A 22,138-nucleotide genomic window follows, 5' to 3' on the forward strand; every position below is an offset into this window, starting at 1 on the left:
CCACGCGAACACGGGCAGAATGTGCAAACTCGGGCAGGATTCTCCCGTACCCGGCGGGGCGGGGGGTCCCGGCGGGACGGAGTGACATAAACCACCCCGGCGTCGGCCCGTCCCAAAGGTGCGGAATCCTCCACACCTTCAGGGGCTAGGTGGTTTGCGCCCTGCCGGCCGGCGTGCAAGGCCTTTGGCGGCGTGCCAGCCGGGGCTGAAGGGACTCCGCCGGCTGGCGCGGGTCCGCGCATGCGCGGGAGTGTCAGCGGCTGCTGACGTCATCCTCGCACATGCGCGGGGGGGGGGGTTCACCTACGCGCGGCCATCGTGGAGGCTGACACGACCGGCGCGTAGGAAAGGAGTGCCCCCACGGCACAGGCCCGCCCGTAGATCGGTGAGCCCCGATCGCGGGCCAGGCCACCGTGGGGGCACCCCCCCTACCCCCCGGGGCCAGATCGCCCCGCTCCCCCCCCCCCAGGACCCCAGAGCCCGCCCGCGCCGCCAGCTCCCGCCGGTAAGGGACCTAGTTTAATTTACACCAGCGGGACTGGCAAAGAACGGGCGGGACTTCGGCCCATCGCGGGTCGGAGAATCGCCAGGGGGGGGGGGGGGGGCGCTGTGAGCGGCCGCCGACCGGCGCGGCGTGATTACCGCTCCCGCCGAATCTCCGGTGCCGGGGAATTCGGCGGGGGATGGGAGAATCCTGCCCCTCTACACAGACAGTGACCCAGAGCCGGGATCGAACCTGGGACTTCGGCGCCGTGAGACTGTTGTGCTAACCACTTCGCCACCGTGCTGCCCCATCTGTCAGTAATAATGATATAATCTGTGCGACACTGTCAAGCTCTGAGCACTGATTGCCATTCACATACTTTGAACCGAAAGCTGAATTTCAGAAACATTTTGCTCTGATCCGAGCAGCATTGACTGAGTCACATTTCAATTCAATAACTGGCAGTCGGTTTTGTTAGGCTGGAGCACTCGATTAATCGCAATCTCTGCACAGTTGTCAGATCAGAAAGCTTCCAACATTGCCCTCTGCAGGTACTGTGGGGTACTGCTGCGGCCAGGTGCTGGAAGAAACATGCTAAAATCCATTCTTTTTTGAGAATGTCCCTCTTTTTCCTCTTCCTCACTTGAAGACGCTGGTCATTGCCAGGATATGATCATAGTGGTTAGCACTGCTGCCTCACAGCTCCAGGGCCCCGGGTTCAATTCCGGCCTTGGGTGACTGTGTGGAGTTTGCACGTCCTCCCCGTGTGTGCGTGGGTTTCCTCCGGGTGCTCCAGTTTCCTCCCACAGTCCAGAGATGTGCAGGTTAGGTGGTTTGGCCATGCTAAATTGCCCCTTAGTGCCCAAATGGTTAGGTGGGGTTACTGCGTTACGGAGATGGGGTGGAGGCGTAGGCTTAAGTAGGGCGATCTTTCCAAGGCCCGGTGCAGACTCGATGGGCCAAATGGCCTCCTTCTGCACTGTAAATTCTATGATCGCACCGGACCAACAACCCCTGCGTAGGTGGCCATTCTCCAACCGTGATCCTGGACATTGTGTTGGAGGAATGTTCAACTTCATGAGGCATCACAACCATTCCCTGACTTGATATCCTCTCCCAAGCTTTCTTGTGATTGCAAGTATAAATCCTCACCCATTTACCACTCCATCGCCTGTGGTGCCACACTTGTTATCTCAGCTGAGATAAATAAACTCGGTAATGGCTCAGAGTGCTAATAGTTTGACAAAATGTCCCAAAGAACTCCAGTAGGAGGAAATTCGGGACGATTTAGGGGGAGGTGGGCTGAAAATTGTGCCACCAATGGTGGAAGTGCGGGAAAGGGGTGCAGGACAGTTGGAGGCAGTAGGTCATGCAGCTGACATTTCCAGGACACCATCCAACTAGAGTTGGCAACCCTACCGCGGTAGGGGGAGACTCAAATGGAGGGGGTGGATGAGGTGGAGATTGGGACGCTGGTGGGGCTGTACTGGGACATGGAATGCTCCAGGAATAGACGTGGAAAGGTCATAGAAGGACCTGTAAGCATGCAAGTACAGTCCTGAGTGAGGCTTGTTGTGGGCAGTACAGTCCTGGATGAGTCTTGTTGTGGGCAGTACAGTCCTGGATGAGTCTTGTTGTGGGCAGTACAGTCCTGGATGAGTCTTGTTGTGGGCAGTACAGCCCTGGATGAGTCTTGTTGTGGGCAGTACAGTCCTGGATGAGTCTTGTTGTGGGCAGTACAGTCCTGGATGAGCCTTGTTGTGGGCAGTACAGTCCTGGATGAGTCTTGTTGTGGGCAGTACAGTCCTGGATGAGTCTTTTTGTGGGCAGTACAGTCCTGGATGAGTCTTGTTGTGGGCAGTACAGTCCTGGATGAGTCTTGTTGTGGGCAGTACAGTCCTGGATGAGTCTTGTTGTGGGTAGTACAGTCCTGGATGAGTCTTGGTTTAGTGAAGGGGAGGAGAAGCCTCAGAAAGCCAGTAAAAGGAACTCAAGTGAACTGAGGCAGAAGAAGAGTTGTGCAGGTATTTCAGAGGTCAGTTCAAGGGCTGACTAAGTTAATACTGCTGGATTTAGTTTGAGCATGGATGGAGGAGGGATGGAATCAGAAACATGTGACACCTTCTTGCAGTTTAAGCTGGAGAAAGTCGTAAGTCCTGCATGACTTGATGTGAGACATGGAGCTGGACAGCAGAGCAGCAGGAGGCCAGGTTATGAAACCTCCAGGTATTTGCCCCAGCAGGGTTGACAACCCTACTGGGCCTGGGAGCAGAATCCAGCACAGCCCAGGAACTGAACCTGGGACATCGTGGCTAGGGTCGATCCCAGGCGCGTCAAAAGAAGATCCGTAAATAAGCATACTTTTCACTCACCCAACAAATGGAAGAGTAGTCATTTGGGAGCACAGAGCTTGAATATTACTGTAAATTAAACGTTTTGTCAAAGCTTTTCATTTGCACTCATCAGAACGATCACAAAAATGCCAATGTCAGGGGAAACAACTTTGTACTGTTTGAGAAGAGAGTGCTGATTGGTTAGCAAGTGGACTTTGATTGGTGGAAACATTGCCATTGAGATTAATGATGGTCATTCACTGGTTCATTCCTCAGGGCGATGCCTTGACCAATCAGAGTTAAACTGCCTGGTTAAAATTTTCAAATAATGGTTTGCAATTAGCTGTCAGTCACCATTAACTTGGGCATTCTCCATGGCTATGGCTCCACCTATCAGAGTCCACTTGCCAACCAATCAGCTCTTTTCTCACATGGTATAAAGTCGACGTTTCCCCCGGCATTTGTGTTCTTGTGATTGTCCCGATGAGTGTAAGACGAAAAGCTTCGGCAAAATGTCTTTCCAGCAATACTCAAATGGAAGAGTGCTTATCACCAAGGGCAACCCACAGCAACTTTGAGATTAATGATTTTAAAAGCATTGCATATTGTTCATTTACTTTCCTGATCACAATTACACAGCAATCTGAAGTCTGGCACTTGAAGCGTAATTTGATTTACAGGCTACACATCGACAATTCAATTCAGATGTCATCTTGCAGTTTATTTCTTGCAGCCCACATGTGTCAAAATAAAACAGAAACACTACTCCATTCGAAGGGCTCAATGGCTAGCTCGCACACCTCTGAGATTGAAGGTTGTGGGTTCAAGTCCCACTCCAGAGACCTGAGCCGATAGTTCAGACTAACACTTCAGATGTAACGTTAAGCCAAGGCTTCAGTTGCGCACTTAGCAAAAGATTCCATGGCACCATTAGAAGAGTTATCCCAAATCCCCGCTAACATTTACCCCTTAACCAGCATCTCCCAAAAAACAATTATTTGCGTATTATCACCTTGAATATTGTGGGAGCTTGCTGTGCACAAATTGGGTGCTGAATTTCCTAAATTACAACAGTGACTACACTTTGAAATGATTTCATTGGCTGTGAAGCACTTTGAGATGTCCTGGAGTTCCAAAGGACAGTTTAGAAATTAAACTTCTCTCTTATTTCTTGTTGGACCCTGACAGGCAACAGACAAAGAAAACGTCCCATCAGTCGGGGCTGGACTTAAATCCACTTGACAGAGGTTAAAGGCTAGCATCTCGCACTTGGAATAAAACCTGTAGATAAACAGAACCAACATTGATTGGTTTCCTGCCCTACAGGAATGATTATAATAATTATTATGGCAGTTATTAATTATAGTAATTACTGCCCAGTAATAATAAACACAGTAAAAGCACTGTGATGGTAAATAATAATCAGAGTGAAGTCAAAATGATATAGGGCACATGATGACAGTAAAACTGCACAGTTTACCACAAAACGTAGAGAAAGAGAGAAAGCCTTTTTGAGATGAGAGGGAGATCTGGTTGTTCTGGGAAACAAGAGAAAGTGAGAAACACTAGGGTGTGGGATATGTGGGGAGATCTTTGTGGGATATGTGAACGAGATCTTTGTGGGATATGTGAGGGAGGTCTTTGTGGCCTATGTGAGGGAGGTCTTTGTGGGATATGTGAGGGAGGTCTTTGTGGCCTATGTGAGGGAGGTCTTTGTGGGATATGTGAGGGAGGTCTTTGTGGGATATGTGAGGGAGGTCTTTGTGGGATATGTGAGGGAGGTCTTTGTGGGATATGTGAGGGAGATCTTTCTGTATTAGGAAAATGTAATCTTGTTGTGGGAAATAAGAGGGAGATCTTTGTGGATTAGGAAAATGAGATCTTGTCGTAGGATATGAGAGGGAGATTTTGTTGTGGTGGGATATGACAGAGACCTTGTGTTACCTGACCCATGAAATCTACTGGCAGCTGGAACAAAGTCTGTTTGGTCAGGCTGTGATTTTTTTTTAATTGCACTGGCATAGTTCAACAAAAAAAGCTAATTTAGCTCAAGGTCTAATCATTAAAAGTAATTTATGGAGCTTTGTAATGATTCCTGTATTGTACCGGTAGTTAACATTCATGAGAAAGCATTCACTTGGATCACAAAGAGAGGAGCTATGAATGGGCTCTGATAAATTAGGCCGGGACAAAGCGGGCAGGCAACTTGCTCACTCATAGTGTGAAAGTCACTTTGTACCAAACACACAGTCCTCCTACCAATCCTGCATTCAACAAAATATCCGCACCTGAGATGATCATCCTTGCATGGCTGCCAATGCCAGCCTAGTGGGCCGCACTAGACTTTGTGAGTAACACTTTTCCTTCCTCCGAGTCAAAAGATTGTGATTCACGTCCTCCTCCAGAGACAGGAGTGAAATATCTGGACTGACAAGCAGTGCAGCTCTGAGAAAGTGCTGTCTTTGGGCTGAGAAGCTAAACCAAGACCCCATTGACCCTACAGGTGGAGGGTCCCACCCTCCACACAAGCCCATCTTGATGAAATGGGAGTTCTCCCTGGCGAAGGGGGGGGGGGGGGGGGGGTGGGGGGGGGACAGGTTGCTTTGTCTGGGTCTGGGTGAGTGGATGGAGGAGAGTGATTGAAGTATCTTTTGGCACAGTAATGCAGGCCTGTTGAAAAACCCCAACCTTGTACTCGACATTGTGGAATGTTGAGCTTGCTGCAGCGAGGAGGAGAACATAGTTATATTTAAGGGGAAGCCAGGCAAACACACGGGGGAGAAAGGAAATAGAAAATATGTTGATGAGAGGAGATGAAGTGTGATGGGAGGGCGGTCATGTGGAGCATAAACATCAGAGCAGACCAAGTTGCACTTGCTTTGTGCTGTACATCCTATGGAAGCAAAATCAACAGGACTTCAAATTCCTGGAACCCTGGATTAGGAATTTCAGGTTGAAACCTGTTCGATCAGAACTCCATGCCATTTCTTCAGGCCTGCAGTAAGAAATGTCACAGTCATAGAATAGAATAGAATACCTACAGAGCAGAAGGAGACCATTCGGCCCATTGAGTCTGCACCGACCCACCGAAAGAGCGCGCCAGCTAGGTCCAATAACCCCGTAACTCCACCTAATCTTTGGATACTAAGGGGCAATTTAACATGGCCAATCCAGGGCAGCACGGTGGGGCAGTGGGTTAGCACTGCGGCCTCACGGCGCTGAGGTCCCAGGTTCGATCCCGGCTCTGGGTCACTGTCCGTATGGAGTTTGCACGTTCTCCCCGTGTTTGCGTGGGTTTCGTCCCCACGACCCAAAAATGTGCAAAGTAGGTGGATTGGCCACGCTAAATTGCCCCTTAATTGGAAAAAATGAATTGGGTACTTTTAATTTTATTAAAACATGGCCAATCCATCTTAACTGCACACCTTTAGACTGTGGGAGGAAACCGGACCACCCGGAGGAAACCCGCGCAAACACAGGGAGAAAGTTTGGGGGCAGCAGGGTAGCATGGTGGTTAGCATAAATGCTTCACAGCTCCAGGGTCCCAGGTTCGATTCCCGGCTGGGTCACTGTCTGTGTGGAGTCTGCACGTCCTCCCCCTGTGTGCGTGGGTTTCCTCCGGGTGCTCCGGTTTCCTCCCACAGTCCAAAGATGTGCGGGTTAGGTGGATTGGCCATGCTAAATTGCCCGTAGTGTCCTAATAAAAGTAAGGTTAAGGGGGAGGTTGTTGGGTTACGGGTATAGGGTGGATACGTGGGTTTGAGTAGGGTGATCATGGCTCGGCACAACATTGAGGGCCGAAGGGCCTGTTCTGTGCTGTACTGTTCTATGTTCTAAAGTAGAAACTCCACACAGTCACCCCAGGTCGGAATCAAACCCGGGTCCCTGGTGCTGTGAGGCACCAATGCTAACCACAGTGCCGCCACTGTGCCACCGTGCTGTCAATTCCTCATGCCCATCTCTCGCTATGGAAGGGCATGCCTCCGAGGCTGTTCCAGGAATTCTATCCTTGGACGTTCTCAGAGGAGTTCTCTGCTCCTGAGGGGTGATACAACTGTAGTTTGAGGCCTTTTAATGGGCTTCAAAACCTTTAGTCAGAGTGAGGTAATCGATCCCAGAGGGGATCAATTACTTCAGTCTCGAGGCAACGTGGTTCCTTTTCAAGCTGAAGACTGCCGCAGGTAATTTGTTTCTGAGCTTCCTGCGTCCTGAGAGGGCCTTGGGGCAGTTTCAGGCTAGACCACAATACACTGCAGGTAGTTTGGGCAGTGGGTGACAGAAAAGGGCCCGTCAACGATTTTGGAGGATTTGAACCGCTTGGTTGCTCTTCACACATCTTTTCAAGTGAACAACTTATCCGTTGCTGCTCAGAGAATGAAATTTTAAAAGAGAAAATAAATCATTAATTGCGAAAAAGGCAGTCGAAAATTATTTTCAATAAAATCCTGCAAATGCCACTGCCTTTTTAGATTGAAAATGCAAGGCTCGTGTTTCACCTACTGAAAAAAGGAGCTAATAAGTCAAACTTCAAATGCTTTTTAATGGGGTAAGTATTTCCCATGCCTCGAAAGTAAAGTTTATGCCTATACAATTAATTTCCCCATTTAATCTTTCTTTCCTTGGAATCTCCGATTTTGCGGCTATGTCCAGAGAATGTGTCTAGTCTTATGAAGAAAAAGTTGTTTCCCCCCCCCCCCCCCCCCCCCCCACCCCCTGCACCGATGCTCCGCCCGGTGGGTGGCTAGCAGCCGCCTCACGTAAAATTCCCAGCGTTCCCAACAGAAACGGTTGGAGAATTGGCGGGTACGTGGCAGCGCAAGAGCGCGGTGACCTGCAGTGGCTGCGCCGTACAACATAGCGCCGGTCACGCGCGGTCCCGGCTTGCCAGATAGTGCCCCCTTCATCACCCCCGGACCGCTCCCCACTAGACTCCCAGCCCCTGCCGTAGCACCCCCTAGCCAGCAGAACGGCTCCTCCCACCCCGACTGTGGCGGTACTGGACCCAGTCCGCAGCCACCACGCGAGGTTGACGAAACCTCAGAGCACACGTGCCCCATGCCAGCGGGAAGTCAGCCCATCGGGGTCAGAGCATCGGCGGAGGGCCTTCAGGTGACGTCCTGAGGCCGCCCCAATGGTGTGCGGTGTACTCATCGATCGTGCCGCTTTGGAGGGGGCGGAGCATCCGAAAACAGGCTCCGCCCCCGATTTCGGAGTCAAAAGGAATTCTCCGCCCGATCGCCGAATGCGATTTTGCCAAGTGGAGAATCCCACCTTATGAGTCGACATTTCCCATGGGAATACCAGCTCCATGCAGAATGCAATAGAAACCTCGTTGTGTCAGTGAGCCAGCTCACCACACATACTGCCACTGAGAATCATAGCAGAGGGAGGCCATTTGACCCATCATGCCTGTGCTACCTCTTTGTGAGTGCGATCTCATTAGTCACGCTCCTCTTTCCCGTTCCCTAGCCCATGCAGATTCCTGCTATTGGAGTACTTATCCAATTCCCTTTTGAAAGTTGCTGGCGAACCATCTCTCACCACCCTTCCAGGCCATGCATTTCGGGTCATTATAACTTGTTACGGGGAGAATAAATTCCTCCTTCACTTCCCTCTTTGCAGTTACCATCAATCTGTGTCCTCTGCTTAAGGATCCTTCTGCCACTGGAAGCAATTTCTCCCTTTGGAACCTTATCAAACATAATTTGGAACACCTCTATTAAATCTCCTCTCCTCTGCTCCAAGGAAATCAATCCCAGCTTCTCCAGTCTCTCCAAATAATTGAAATCCCTCATTCCTGGTACCATTCTGGCAAATCTTCTCTGCACCCTCTCCAAGGTCCTTCCTTCCTAAATGTGGTGCCCAGAATAGTGCCTCACTGGTGAATTATAATTCTGGCTTTAGTAATTAGCTTTCTGTGCCCACTTTTATAATTAAAATATATGACTTTGAAAAGGAGACTGATTAATGCCTGCGCGCCACGGCCCAATTATCCCCCGGCCCCTTCAACGTGCCTCCCACTGCACTCAATTCTGCTTGATAGGGATCCAAGGCAGTAAATAGAGTTGAAGAACAGATCAGCCAAGATCTAATTGAATGATAGGACAGACTCAAGGGCCTGAGTGACCTACTCCTATGTTCCTGACACCCCAATGCAGAATGGTAATTAAAAAATAAATCTTAAAGGGGCGACAGCATTTTGACAAAACCTTCAGCAATGGATTTTGGCCTTCGTTGTCTTGCCATATGCCCACTGGTGTAGTTTTGAGTGAGCTGCCATTGGCCGGTACCGGACAGTGAGTTGGAAGGGTTATCCGAGGGGACTCCTTAAGACGGCGAGCTATCGTCATTCCCAGGTCGTGGGAAAAGCGAGTTTTAGCATGGAGAGGGAAGGTGGGGAAGGGTTTCCATCAATCATTCACTGCCCGGAATGAGTTATTTTTTATTGTCGGTACATTCTGAGAAGAGCCTGTCCCGTGGGATAAGCACGCTCCTCGCAAACGTACATCAGAGCAGCTCCACGCCGGGCCAGAGGCACCGTTCGTCCGGACTGCAGCTCCTGATTAATGCAGGCTTTCAGCTGGAATACACGCAAAGAGGAGAGAGGAAGACATTTTTTTAAAATAATTGATGGCAGCAAAGAAGGGGCAGAGAAAGAGAGAGGGAAAAAAAGGGCAGATTTCCAGTTTAATATTCTACAAGGTGCCTCTGTGATGTGGGTCCAATAATAAATCAGCCATATTGCTCCCTTATCTTTACAGACTGCTGCCTGGCCTCATGTTTGTGCCCTCTCCTTGCTACTGATCCGCTGATTAATTTCATGTCAATTTCTTTGATTGAATCCCACGCACAATTCCTGCTGAATTTTGTGCCCCCCTAGTTTTCTTGCCCACTGCTGACTCTCACCCGAGTACGGTTTCCACTGGCACCAGCTGCCTGACCTTCAGGCACGATTTGCGAGCAGACTATGAGGGATAGTGGGCTATTTGGCTGTGGGGTGCATGGCATCTCAGCCCAAATTTGTCCTCAGCTGACTTCCGCCAACGCACACTTTCCAGATGTGGTCCCAACACTCGACTGCCGTACTGAGGGTGTGCTGTACTGCCGGTGGTGTGGCTGGTGAGGCGTTAAACTGAGTCCCAGAATGTCTTCCCAGGGGGTCGGTAAGAGCCATGATGGCTGTACTTCAAGGGAGAGCATGGAAGTGCTGGCGGTTGTCCTGGCCTATATTGACCCACAGCTAACCTGTCATCTGACCATTTAGTTCATTGCTGTTTGTGGGACCCTGCTATGCACAGACTTTCTGCCGGGTTTTCCTATATTACAGCACACTTCAAAAGTACCTCATTGGTTGTGAGTTGCTTTGGGGTACCCTGGATTGCCCAGTGCGCCAGCTGCGTTTACCGACGTGGCATGCCCCACCGTCCCGGCAGCCGGCCAATGAGGTTCCCGATTGTGGGCATCCCCACGCCGTCGGGAAATCCGTGGACGTAAGTGCGCTGCTTGCGAAGGGGAGGATCCCGTCGACAGAGAATCCCGCTCAAGCTGTTCTATTTTCTATGTGGAGCGGAGGAGAAATGATAGGAATGTGTCGAGGACCACGGTAGAAAAAAAAAATCTAAGGTGGATTGTCAGCACTCAAATGTAATTAACTAGAACATTTTGTTAGTAATTTTTGTACCTGACCAGCTATTGATATCCCAGCTGTACACTGTGTATCTGCCAGATGGCTTGGTGTGTTGCAGCTTTGAAGTTTAGCCGACTAAAGATTAAAGGACGATTTTTTTCTTTCTTTTCTGTGCTCATTAAAGTGAGGGATGCTGGTGCTGTTGAATAAAAAAACTCTGGGTGTGAAACTCTGTCATGCAGCATAGCACCATGCTACAGGAACCCGCTTCATTTCCTGGGGGCTGGCTGCACTGCTGGTTGGTATCTGCTTAGGCCCCATGGCAGTCTCCAAGGATATGGGTGCACACAGGGGCACCCCCGGCATGTGCAGGAACATGTTGTTTTCACGCTATCCTGACACCATGTAGCCCAATGGCTACTGAGATGCCAGGGTCCCACATTTGGGCAGCTGATATGCAGGTACTGTCTGCATTGTCTACTCATATAAAAAAATACATGAAGCAGCAATGTGGACCCTGTAATAGTGTTATTTAAAGGGCCAGACACCCTGATTGTTGGTGTAAGTTAAAGCTCTGCCAACTTAGAAACAGACTCCTCCATGCTCCTTGGCAGTGTCATTTCAGTACCTGGCATTGAAAAGTCCTCAGAAACTGAATTTAAACTTGCCATTGTGTCTGATCTCCGTTCCAAAGTATAGCTCTCTAGATAGAACATAGAACAGTACAGCACAGAACAGGCCCTTCGGCCCTCGATGTTGTGCCGAGCAATGATCACCCTACTCAAACCCACGTATCCACCCTATACCCGTAACCCAACAACCCCCCCTTAACCTTACTTATTTAGGACACTACGGGCAATTTAGCGTGCCCAATCCACCTAACCTGCACATCTTTGGACTATGGGAGGAAACCGGAGGACCCGGAGGAAACCCACGCACACACGGGGAGGACGTGCAGACTCCACACAGACAGTGACCCAGCCGGGAATCGAACCTGGGACCCTGGAGCTGTGAAGCATTTATGCTAACCACCATGCTACCGTGCTGCCCCCCGCGGCTTAACGGCCAAGTCGCGGCCGACTTGGTGTCGGAACGAGGCTGCTGTATCTCGCAAGAGGCCTCTCACTAGATTTGTGACACTCAAAATGTCTCGTGAGAATCAACTGAACCTCGCAAGGCATCACGATCTGGATCTTGCCCTCGCTGGAACAATTGCTGCCGTCCAATCACTTGTAGAAACAGGTTCAACGATTCCTGTTCATACTAATCTTTCTAGTTCTTCTTCAACTTTTGGCCTGATGGTGTATGGTACGTTTCTTGCTTTGGGACATTTGGGTGTGCCTTCTGGCTTGATTTTCAGGTGTAGCTTAATTCCAGTCATCGAGCCTAGCGAATTTATGAACGCCTTCTCGTATTTCATCAGACGTGGTTGCAAGTTTCTCCTTGAATCCACTAATTGATTGGCTATTTCCCAGTTAAGGCTATTCTTAGCCAACCATGCTCTGCCACATAGAACAGGAAAGTTTCCACGGAAAACATGTGAGGCAACTTCGCCGTCTGTCCGTTTGCTTCTAATTTCACCACAGTGCCTCCTGTTAATGATTCAACCTCTTCAGTGTACATTCTTAGGATCACATTTGAGGGTTTCAAAGGCAGATGCCTCAGCTTTTCATGATAACTTGTCTCGGATATCACTGATACTCCTGCGCCCATATCCTCTTCCATTTTAATTTCATAACCTTCACGTTTTGGATATGCCCAAAAATGTTGTTGATCTCCCTGCATTGACAAAACACCTAGCTTTAACCCTTGCTGTACCTCGTGTCTGCATGGGTCTCACCCCCACAACCCAAAGATGTGCAGAGTAGGTGGATTGGCCACGATATATGTTTTTCTAAAAAGCGCTTGCTGTAGCGCGGTTTTGGTGTCATCTGAGTGATCTTCAGCTTCATCCACTAATTTGCTGACACGACTAGATTGTTTACTTGCACTTTCTTGGTGTCGAAGAGGTGTTCTGAGCCCAACACACTTTGGAAATGTGGCCACTCTTACTACCGTTCTTATATGTATTTGATTTACTCCAGCATCCCCCGCTGAGTGTCCAACCTTGGTTGCACCTTTGCAGCCTTGTTCCTTGAGGTATCCATTTGGTGGATCTTCGCTGCAGCCCTTGGCTGCGAATCTTCTCTCGTGGCAAGCTCCACAAATGTGGCAAGCCACACAGTAGCTTTCAGTGTTAAATCACTTACAGTAACTCTTCCTCTGAATTGTTTCACTGTAACCCACAAACCAGCCTATCTCGAAGAGTATCATCAAGTGTTATACCAAATTCACAATATCTAGCTAATCTTAAAGACGTGATAAACTGTAAAATGGTTTCACCTTCTTACTGACTACAGCAGTGGAATCGGAACCTACTTGTAGTCAGTCATGGTTCAGGAGAGAAATGGCTCTCTAAAATTGTCATTAATTCACTGAAGGACTTGTCTCTTGGTTTTGCTGGGTGAACGAGATTCTGTAGCAGCAAAACTCACTATTGTTGGCGGGTTTTATGGCCAACTGAGTTGACAAATGTTGTGACCATTCGGTCTTCCGGTGTCTGATTAGCGATTAAAAACAATGGGGATCTTTCTTCATATGAGTTCCATGCTTCATAATCCCCATCAAAGTGCCCGTTTTTCCCGCCATTTTTGGATCCCGGCTCCTAGCACCTACACTTTTGTGTTGGAAAGTATGGCACACACAAGCTCTTTGAACAAGCAAGTAAGAAATCTTTCCCTTTTATACCTGAGTATTTCAACGTTTCTACCGAGGAGTGGCCCGTGCAGAGTGGGCAGACTTCGAGACCTCCATTTCCCGCAGGCTGTGTAGCCCCCCCCCCCCCCCCCACCTGCGTGGTCCCTTCAGCCCAGACTCCCACTCACTTCGGCACGACCAAGTCTTTTCCAACTGTTGGCCTTCTTTATCACATAGGCGTCTGTGCGCGAGTCTGATCCCGGGAATCTTCCGTCGTTTCCGATGCCACCAAACAATTAGTTGCCGGAAATCTTTCCAGCGATTTTTCTGCCTCAGTCCCCGTCGCCAGTTTTCCCCACCTTGTTGTATTTGTTTGTTGCCAGAAAAAGAAAACGAATGGAGGTGCCCACACTCTGGATTCTTGTAAAACACGATGAGAGGTTTATTTTGGATGTTGCTCAGACAATCAAGATGGCGATGTGCTCAAAGCCCGTGCAAACACTCTGCTGATGTCACTACACGTGACGCAGAACCAGAAAGAGTGCTTTCCCAGATACATAACACTTTGGCTAACAAAAATCTATCAATCTCAGATTTAATTGCTGTTTGCAGAAGAATTCCAAACTCTTTGCACGAAGAGGCGTCCGGCTTTAATATTTTTGACTATGCCTCGGAGTCCTAGCCTCCTCAGCCAGCGGAAATAAATTCCTGCAGCCTACCCTATCTGTACCCCTTAATGTCTTGAAAACCCCAATCAAATCATCCCTTAACCTCCTGTACGAGGTGATAGGCAAAGTGTCTCACAGGAGGCAGGTTGGGTGTTGTAACTGAGAGAAAGTATAGTCAGACCCCCCCCCCCCCCCCCCCCCCCCCCCCACCCCCCCCTTCCTCCTCCTCCGACCAGGTGAATTAAAATGAAATAAAGTGGAAATGCTCCCATAACGCGGGGGTATTTTAACAAGTTATTGCTTTATCTATATATAAAAAACTGAAGTAAAGGCTGGAAATGAACAGGGGCCCACTGGGCCGAGACTAGTTCAGTTAGCAACGGATCATCAGCACTGGGAATGTGATGTTTCTAACCTGCTCGTGCGTTGAATTTCAATGCCAGTGTGTGCTCCCTCTGCTGTGCCCCAACACAGAGCAGACTGGTTTGCCAACTCCATACAGCCCCGTGCGCCTGTGTAAACTGCTATTAAATGCAACTATTATCTCTGCTGTATCTTGGGCTTGCTACCTGCTGATCCTGCCTCTGGACCCTTAAATCAACACAGCTGACTTCCTGGACTAGGGAGGGGAGTGGGGACAAATAAACAAGTCAAAAAAAAAGAAAGACTTGCATTTTTGTAGCGCCTTTTAATGAACAAACCCAGGATACCCCAAGCGCTTCACAGCCAGTGGAGGCACGTTTTGAAGTGTCGTCACTGTTGTCAGGTAGGAAATGTGACAGCTGCTTTTCACAAAGCAAGATTCCACAAATAGTCATGTGATAATGGCTAGTCCATTTGTTTTCATAATGATAGTTGAGCTGCAAATATTGGCCGTGGAACTACAGAGAACTCCCCTGGTCTTCTTCAAAATAGTGTTGTGGGGTCTTTTATGTTCACAGGCAGAACCTTGGCTGAACGCCTCACCCGTAAGCCGGCACCTCTGACAGTGTAACACTCCTTCAGTGTTGCATTGTCAGTTTAGAATTGACACTGAAGCATCTGGAGTGGGACTTGAACAACCCTAACACCCGCCAGAGTTTACGCTGCTGATCACAGTCCAGTGACTACTGTTGTCGGGTCCCTGTGTGCTGGACGAGGATAGAATTAGGCATGGTGGTGATTCCTCCCATGGTGGAATTGCCTGTTGGCGCTCACTGTCCAGATTGACACGTGGTAATTGGCCACTTGAGCTGGCATTGAAGGGTCAGCAGTCTCCTTGAAGCAAATCCCAACAAGGGTCAGCACATCCTAATAAAAGTCAACCAAGTCACATCAAATGTCAACACCCTGAGGAGATAGGGGGTGGAGAGAGGGTGGTGGGCAGGGCACCATGTTTCATCACCAATCTGTCCAGTCCCTTTCAGTCACAACTCTCCCTTAAAATAATAAAATATCTTACAGCAGTGGGCGAGAGAGACGAAAGAGAGGTGGAGGAAAGAGACACTTTTCGAGGAAGACAGCATAAAATCGAAGGGTTTTTAAGGAGACTACTCAGGAGGTTGAGGACTCTGAAATCAATGCGATGTGTCTACGGGGCCAGAATTTCTTGGTGTGGGGACAGTTTATGGGGAATGATAGGATGTCAGAGGTCGGGTTTTGGATTAGCCCAGCTTCGGGGCTGGTTTAGCACAGTGGGCTAAACGGCTGGCTTGCAATGCAGAACAAGGCCAGCAGCGCAGGTTCAATTCCCGTACCAGCCTCCCCGAACAGGCGCCGGAATGTGGCGACTAGGGGCTTTTCACAGTAACTTCATTGAAGAGCTACTTGTGACGATAAGCGATTATTATTATTATTGAGAGCATTGGTGTAATCAATGGCGTTGACATGGGAATGAGTATGGGTTTTTCAGTGGTGGAAATCAGCGGGTTTGACGGCAACAGGGAAGTGGCGTTTGAGGCTCACCTCCAGGGCAAAAGAAAAACTCGAGGCTGCTCAGCCTGAGCAAGTCACCAGGTCATGATGGTTATGGGGTGGACGGCAGTGATCGGCGGGCGGTCTTTCATCCCAGTGCACTTGCTTCATGAGCCAGTCTAGACAGTGAAGGTTGGCAGGCGATTCAACTATGCAACAACGCTCCGTTACACCGGAAGATAGCTGGAGGCATGTGCTAATTCTGCCCTCTGGAATCTCCTGTTTTAAATTGCTTCATCATTGGAAGCCGTGCCTTCAAGCTGCCTGAGCCCTAAGCTCTGGAATTCTCTCGCTATACCTCTCTCTCCTCCTTTGAGATGCTCCTTAACGCCTACCCCTGGCCAAACTTTGGGTATCTGCCCTGTTATGTCTTGGCGTTACGTTTAATTGAGACGGAGTGCAGTAGACGGGCTCCGTTGAGGGAAGAAGGAAGCACAAATCTGAACAATTGTGGCTCTTAAATCCTAAAGCAAATACGCAATGAAGTATCATTAGTAGTGATTACTAGTTTCTGGATAATACATAAATTCTGTTTTAATGCGACCTTTTTTCTTTCATTTTTCATGAGCAGCAGACACCAGATTAATGATAAAACCATGGACCAGATGTAACACTGCGCCAAGGTGATTTATTGGCCACTTAGTGTTGATGAAGCAGCAAACAAGAGTCAAACTGTTGTTATGACTCTGTTTGCTTTCAACAGAGTATTTACTCTGCATTCCAGGGCTACTCTGTATGCAGCCTATGTGATCCAAGAACCTTAGGACAGATAAGTGAACAGAATCGACTGGGTTGAAAATCATTCCCTGCGAATTCCCTCTGCACCTAAAATTGGCTTTCCGTCCACTTTCTATTTGCTTGTCGTCCTTTGTTCTTTATTTTTGTCAAAGAAGAGAATGGGGAATTAAAGGCTAAAGGGGAGGGATCCTCTCTGTCTCTCTGCACTTTATCAGAGCTGCTATCGGTCATGATTCTTTTGAACTTCCACAGAATTACACAGTGTTTACAAGACAGGAAGAGGACATTCAGTCTCACAGTCTATGCTGGTGTTTATACTCCACCCTCCTCCCACCCTACCTCATCTCACCCTGTCAGCATATCCTTCCATTCCATTCTCCTTCGTCTGTCTATCTGGCTTCTCCTTAAATGTATCTATGCTATTGGCCTTGACTACTCCAGTGGTGAGTAGTCTATGAGTTTAGAGCCTGTGAGAACTATGAGTTCCTCATTCTAACCACTCGTTGGGTAATGAAGCTTCTCCTGAATTCCTTATTGGATTTACTGGTGACCATTTTATATTTACGGCCTCCATCTTTAGACTCCTCCTCCCTTGTTCTTTCTAAGCTCTGTATCCTCCATCCCAGGTACTCTTCCTGGTCTCTGAATCCTCACTATGTTGAACGGAGGACTAATCACCCCCTTTCCTCCTCACACCCATATTTTCCCACGATCTCTGAACTGTGGGGTACAGCGGAAGACCACTGGGGAACACCCAGCAGGCCAGTTAGAATCGGTGGAGAGAGAACCAGAAATTAGTGCTTCAGGTCGATGACCATTCACCGGAACTGAGAATCCCTTGGAACCCCTCACCTCCCTTATACAGCCGGGCATGAAGAGACCAGGAAACCCCAGGCTCAGCTCTTGGGCCTAGGGGAGCTGAGGCCGACCTGGGCAGCAATAGTCGGGCACCTTCCACCTTGGCTCAGCATCCCTGGACTCAGGACAGGGGACAAAACAGCCATGGGGTCTGGCGTAGGCTCTGCCTTCGCTCCAAAGGGTCACATTTTGGGCGGGGACAAGATTGAGCTAAGTCGTAGTGTCTGGGTGGTTAAATAGCCTGCCCAACATCCCCTGGTCTGCTCACGCGCAAAGCATCACTTGTGAGCCAGGAAATCAGTTTCCATAGCAACAAGCATCAGTGCAGAGGGAGAGAGAGAACGGCAAGTTACAAAGACAATTCATTGCCATGCCATTATAGTGACAAAGTGCTGGTCTCCGGGCAACTGCTTTCTGGAAAGTGCCGCTATGCAAACACTGTTCCTCGGTAACATTGGTGTGATGACGCGCTGAAAATGCCCGCAATTAGAGCCCACTTTTACGGTTTTTAAATAACACTGCTCAATTTTCTGATGTGCTGGAGGGAGATGTTAATTGCATTCTTCCCAAACTCAGCTGCCACCAGATTGTATGTTGATTGCAATTGAGCGAGAAGGTCCAGAACATTTATTTGCAAAGCATCCTCTGGTGTAACCTGTCAGAGCCGAACTGTCTCCGCGCCGGGGCTTGTTGGCAGGGTAATGTGCGAGGCACCGCGTGCCTGGACCGAGGGGCTGCGAGGAGATTTCCCAGACTGCAGGAGTGGAAATGAACACCTTTTGAGCTCAGAAACATTAAATGCCAAACAAACCCGGGCCCTACGAGCCATTGAAGTCCAGGGATCAGTCCCTGTCTGTGCTGTGCTGTGCTGAGTACTGGAATTAGCCTCAGTGCCTGTGGGTTATGGTGGGGGTAAGGAGAGCGATCGACTCAGTCGGGATTGACACCCTTGATTGTTGTGCAGTTAACACTGCCCCCTGCTGGAAATCTGCAAGTCTGGTTGCTGGGCGGGGATTGGATTCGGTCCACTGTGGTGATATTGCCCTTGAACCCTTGTGCATTAGTTTTATCCCCAGGAAGATTGCCACATGTAAAGTGCCACAGGACATCTCAAAGCTCTTCACAGTGAATAAAGTATGTGTCACTTTTGTCATGTAGGGAACATGCCAACCAACTGGTAAACCACAAGCCCCCGAAAAGGTCATATGGTTAAATGACCAGATAATCTGTGCTTGTGGGTGTTTGTCATGTTCTGTAGACTGGCCGAAGTGAATGATGAACTGCAGAACATCTAGTTTAAATAATTTATTATGGAACAACGGCGCTATGAGATAATTAGGATAAATAAACTACTGACACTAATTACCTATTGTAGAGCTACTGCAAAATACGTCTATCCTCCAGCACGACCTACTCCCAACTCCCCAGTCACAGGGTCATGTTGTGGGTTTACACTGCCACCTAATGGTCGGAGGCCCTGCATAACATTATGTACAAACTTGTTTTATGCACATCATCACAGTGTTCATTGAGGGATACATATTGGCCAGGTCACTGGGGGTAACTTTTGCTAAATAGCACCAGGAGAACGTTTGAATCTGCCTGAGATGGCAAGAATTGAACCTCAATTTAATGTCTCATCCTAGGAACAGTGCAGCAGTCCATCAATACTGCACTGGAATATCGGCCTTCATTTCTTTTTGTGCTTCAGCCTCTGGTGTGGGATTTGAACCCTCAACCTTCTGTTACCCACAGAGCTACAACTTAGGTCAACATAGATACAGGAGGATCCCCATCATCCTGTCCATCCATCCAATTAAATCACGGCTGATTGGCATCTGAACTCCATTTACTCCGCTTGGTTCTGTAAACCCCCTTGCCTAACGAAACTTCATCCAGCTCGGTTTTGGAAATTTCAATTAACTCCCAGCATCCACAGCAATTTTTAGGGAGCGATTTCCAGATTCCCACTCCCTTTGGTGAAGAAGTGCTTCCTCACATCGCTCTTGAACGGCCTCGTGCTAATTTTAAGATCGTGCCTCTTTGTTCTGGTCTCCACCCACCAGAGGAAACAGTTCCTCACGACCCCGTCAACTCTCTTATTTACAGTAAAATATCTGGCGTTACCTTCTCATGAAGCCACCGATCCTCGCTGGATTACAATTCCACTGGATTACAATTCCACAGGCTCCCTCACCTTAAGTGACCAATCAGACAATGAGCAATGGCGGCTATTCACCAGGAGAGGCATCTCAGTTAAACCGCTCTGTGTGGGCACTTTCCATCAGGAGCTCCTGGAGAGCTCATATTGAGGCATCTTCAGGAACCCAAGGCTGATTTTGTTCCCCCTTCCATAGTGACAGGGGCCATGATCAATTGAAGCCACTGCCAGTCCAGCTGAAATTAGACCAGAAATTGAAGGTATGGTCTTTCTGCTTTTCTCGTACAGCTACGGTTACGATGCAGTGGCGCGAAGGTCATTCAGCCCAACTGGCCCCTGCTTTTGCTGTACATTGATCTCCTCCTCATCTCACCCAACCAACATATCCTTCTATTCCCTTTTCCCAATATGGAGACCCAGGAGGCCCTTGTAAACGAATAAACACGAGTTTATTGTCGTCATAAAAAACGGCCGTTACGATGGTATAAGTCCCCATGAGGACTATCAGAATACCAGTCCCTCTTCGGGCCGGCTTTTATAGGGCCTGGTAATGAGCTCCAGTTGGACAAGCCTCCGACCACTAGCAGGGAAGCTCATATTCCACGAGTCCCATGGGGAGATTGATTATTCCTGTGTGCCTCGTGAGGGTTATTGCGCCCGCATATACTTATCTAGTTTTCGTTTACTCCAAAAATCACCGACCCAATAATCCTGCTTTGCCTGATGACTTTCCTTGACATTGATAACCTTGTGTTCAGCCCGAGGAGATCAATGTCAGAATTAGACATTAGGCAGTACCTTTGCCTCACACCAGTGTTACGTATTCAACAGAGCACTGGAGAATGGAGTCACAAGGGCTGAACATTAGAAAGATACTGAAAGGCTGGGATGAGTTAGATGGAGCAGGAGGGGACTGGTGTGGAGTATCAACACCAGCACAGACAAGTTGGGCCGAATGGCCTGTCACTGCTATGTATACTCAATGTAATTCTTTGCAAAGAAATGTGTGCCAATGCTATTTCACTTCAACTACTCCTGGTGGTAGCGAGATCCCCATTCTAACCACTCTCTGGGCAAACAGATTCCTCCCGAATTCCAGATTGGATTTATTGCTGATGTGTCTATTACATGTATGCATCCACCCCCACCCTAGTTTCAGAAGCCCCGACAGTTGGAAACATTTGCTCTGCATCTACCCTCTCGAGCCACTTCTTAATTGTAAAGACCTTTACCAGGTTCTCTCGACCTTTGTACAGTTAGCTCCCCAAGAGAGAGAGGCGACTGAGAGACACCAGTCAGGTTAGGTGGATTGGCCACGCTAAATTGCCCTTAGTACCAAAAAAGATTAGGAGGGGTGATTGGGTTGGGAGGATAGGGTGGCAGTGAGGGCTTAAGTGGGTCGGTGCAGACTCGATGGGCCGATTGGCCTCCTTCTGCATTGTATGTTCCATGTTCTCTTCAAGATAGAAAAGAACCCCGGGTGATTCAGCGTTCGCTGACGGGTATGTCCTCTCAGTCCTTTTCAATCTTTACCGCACTTTCTGCAGTCCGACGACATATACTTTTTTATTAATGTAACATTGAGATAACCAGTGCTTCAAGTGTGGTCAAACCCAGGTGAAGACTCTCTTTCACAGCCGCTGCACTGTGATTGCAGCCTGGCCTATTGTGTTTGGTTGCTGCCTCTGGGCACCTAGTTGGAGCATTGCCTGTTAATATTCCAGCTCACCGGCTGGTTGGAGAGGGCGGGGATCTAACTGTGAATCAGCTGCACTCTCCTGTTAGCCGAGCACGCAGCACCGTGTCCTTCATGGAAGGAAAAACCTCCACTCACCCAGCTTTCGCACTGAAATCACGGATGCAAATGGAATCAGCACCTGAGCAACGTTCCCCAAACCCCTTGCAGGCAGCAAGAGCCTTGGGAACGCCGCCAGCTCCGGGTTCCTCTCCCAAATCACACCTCACCCTGGCTTAGACCTGTAGCACTGTCCCATTACCATCGATGGGTCAAAATGATGGAAACCCTCCGTAATAGCAGTGTGGGAGAATCTTCACCAGACGGACTGTCAAAGTTAGAGTAGGAGAGGTCTCCAGCACAGAAAAGGCCCTTTGGCCCATCCAGTCTGCGCCAGTCAAACACAACCGCCTAACTATTCCAATCCCATTTTCCAGCACGTGGCCCATAGCCTTTTATGCCTTGGCACCATAACTGCACATCTAACTATTTCTTCAATGTTGTGAGGGTCTCTGCCTCCACCACCCTTTCAGGCAGCGAGTTCCAGACCCCCACCACCCCCGGGAGAAAAGGTTTTTCCTCACATCTCCTCTAAACCTCCTGCCCCTGACCGTAAATCTATGCCCGCTGGTCATTGATCCCTCCACCAAGGGGAAACGCTCCTTCCTGTCTATCTATGCCCCTCAGGATTTTATACATCACAATCATGCCCCCCCCCCCCCCCTACCCAGACTCCCCAAATCTATCCAATCCCTCTTCATAAAGGAAACTCTCCAGCCCAGGCAATCACCCTTTCCACTGCTATCACATCCCTCCCATAACATGGATTCCAGAACTGCACACAA

General features: G+C 48.9%; 1 protein-coding gene and 1 long non-coding RNA gene across 6 annotated transcripts in view; one reads left to right on the forward strand and one right to left on the reverse strand.

Annotated features, from left to right (window-relative positions):
* camta1a (calmodulin binding transcription activator 1a) overlaps positions 1-22,138 on the forward strand; it is a 1,261,560-nt gene that overhangs the window by 1,050,399 nt on the left and 189,023 nt on the right. The gene's annotated exons all lie outside the window — the stretch shown is intronic.
* Positions 1-22,138, reverse strand: part of LOC119979348 — a 162,324-nt gene that overhangs the window by 23,829 nt on the left and 116,357 nt on the right. The gene's annotated exons all lie outside the window — the stretch shown is intronic.

This window comes from Scyliorhinus canicula, chromosome 16 (genome assembly GCF_902713615.1).
Source record: "Scyliorhinus canicula chromosome 16, sScyCan1.1, whole genome shotgun sequence".
Classification (NCBI taxonomy): Eukaryota; Metazoa; Chordata; class Chondrichthyes; order Carcharhiniformes; family Scyliorhinidae; genus Scyliorhinus; species Scyliorhinus canicula.